Source organism: Sinocyclocheilus anshuiensis, unplaced genomic scaffold (assembly GCF_001515605.1).
Source record: "Sinocyclocheilus anshuiensis isolate Anshui unplaced genomic scaffold, SAMN03320099.WGS_v1.1 scaffold285, whole genome shotgun sequence".
In the NCBI taxonomy this organism is placed as follows: domain Eukaryota; kingdom Metazoa; phylum Chordata; class Actinopteri; order Cypriniformes; family Cyprinidae; genus Sinocyclocheilus; species Sinocyclocheilus anshuiensis.
In genome coordinates, this window is record NW_015539825.1 from 269,742 (window position 1) to 272,265 (window position 2,524).

Below are 2,524 nucleotides of genomic sequence, written 5' to 3' on the forward strand. Positions count from 1 at the left end.
TATCCAGTGCTTACCATCCAGAGTTGCAGGGTGTGATTGAGAGGTTCCATCAAACTCTGAAAACGATGCTGCGTAGTTACTGTGTTGAGACAGGAAAAGGTTGGGACGAGGGTCTTCCCTTTCTTCTGTTTGCCGTGAGAGAGACCGTGCAAGAGTCTCTGGAATTTAGTCCAGCAGAGCTTGTCTTCGGTCATGTTGTGCGAGGGCTGTTAAAATTTGTAAAAGACAAGCCGGTTATTAAGTCTTGTATCTGTAGTTTTCTTCCCCACCGCTGGGTGTGCTATGATGCCTAAATGAGCTCCTTAAGTAAAGGTGGGTCAGAAGAGGAAGTGAGCAAAACAGCAGCAGTAGAAAGCATGGTTGAACTGCATTTGTGTAATGTCCTGGTTGGGAAATGTTTAATTTTAAGCTCAACTTAAAGGATTTGTTTTCTTTCCTGTTATTTAAAAACTAGCCTTGTTGATGATGTTTGTTGCTATAAAATTAAGAAGTTATTTAACTTGTTTGATATATGCTGAGCAATTGTATCTGTGTATATAAGCGATGTTGGGTTTGATGCTAAAAGGTTGATACAGTCTATTTATATGCATTTTAGAAGGACCCTTTATTGGTGACTTTAACTGCATGTTGCGAGCTGAACATGGATGTAAAGTCCAGATGGATGTAAGCTTGCGGCTTCTGGCTTACTTATGGCTGTACCTGATTTGGAAAAGTCTGGAGCTTGAGAACTGTTATCGTTTGGAGTGAATTCATCGCAAATAGTTGGATTATTCATCGGCTAAGGGATAGCTTCAACTGTGGGCATCGTTTGATGAACTATATACCATCAGATAAGACTGTCCCACGCATCCATTTTCACATTATTGAACAGCCTAATGCCCATTTCCTGCAATGCACTTATCCATTACATTATTTGGTATAATGTGATTGATTGTCTTTTTCTTGTCATTTTCTTTTTTTGTGGTGACAATTATTATTTTTGTTTTGATGGGTATATAAAAAGAATAATGTGCATTTATGTGGTGAGCATCTTCCCTCCTTAAACTTCTGTTAGGCAAACTGAATCCCCCTTTTATTAATTTGTATAACTAGTTTTGTGTAAGAAAAATACGGGACGGTTATAGTTTGGTGGCCCGTACGGGGACCTGTTTTTGTATTTATTGTCTGTTTAAGCAGGTGAGGATATGTCAAGCCAACACTCTGAGACAGGGGATGAGTACGAGCTCATTCAAGACTTCACCAGTGAACCATTTGTAGTCAGAAGAGAACCGCTCAAAGAACTCATTAACACATTTAGTGAATTATACATTGAATCTGAAGAGGAAAATGCAGCAGTTGATGATGCTGAGGATATTGATGATGTTGATCCTTTTCCACCACCACCTCCTGAAATGGAAGAAAGATCTGAGCTCACTCCAAATACTTCCATTGCAGAACAAGTAAGACAATTGATAGACCAAGTCACAACAACGAGTGGAAGACGGTGTTAAAAAAGTGAATTACAGTTTTTCTCGGTCTGAAATAGAAAGTAAATGCAGGAAAGTGGAAGAAAAGCTGGCTTACTGCATTGAAAGAGAGTGTAAAAAGATTCCGCAAAGACTTGAACTCAACATTAGAGATTTGGGGAAGTCAATGGTGGATTGTCTAAAGAGACGAGATATTCAAATTGACAGCAAATTCAAGTCCCTTATTCCGTACACATCTACTCCCATACAGCCATCTCCAAGCCCATGCGTTCCTCCACCAATTCATAAAGTCCAAAATCAAACCTATCAGGTGCAACAAAGTCAAACTCCGCTAACAACCATTGGAAACACCACAGCTATTAATTCCCAACCACCAGTGAAAGAAGAGTTTCCAAGTTTTGGTAGCAGTGATAATCCAGTTGCATTTATAGAATAATGTGAAGAGTATTTAGCCATCCGACCTCTTTCTGATTATGAAATGTTAGCTTCTCTCACATCTGTCTTGAAGGACACTGCAAAGGACTGGTGGCTCGCTGAAAGAAGAAACGTTTACACATGGCAACAATTTAAAGATGTTTTCTTATGTTCCTTCTTGAGTGAAGATTATGCAGATGAAACCGCTAGACGTCTGATAGAAAGGAAACAAGGGGCGCAAGAAAGTATAAGATTTTGCTTTTCATTACAGAGCCCTCTGTCTGAGATTGAAACGGGATATGCCTGAGCGAGAAATCCTGCAAGCTATCCTGAGAAATTGTAACCCTCGGTTGGCTAGCTTGCTACGAGGTTCAGTACAGAATGTTGCAGAGTTGGTGCGACTTTGGAGAAGCTAGAAGGTATTGGAGTAATGTCAACACCGAGTCTCAAAAGAAGAAAGTCCAGCCTAATAAGGATTCCAAGGTCCCAAGCCATCACTTGCTAACACTCGTGTAGTGTAGGGTGTCCAACAACCTGTACAACCACAGTTTAAAATGATCACCTTAACCATAGTGCTTCGTAAAATATTCTTTCAAGCCATAGTAAATACAGGAAGTACACTATTGTTAATTCAAGAGTCATGC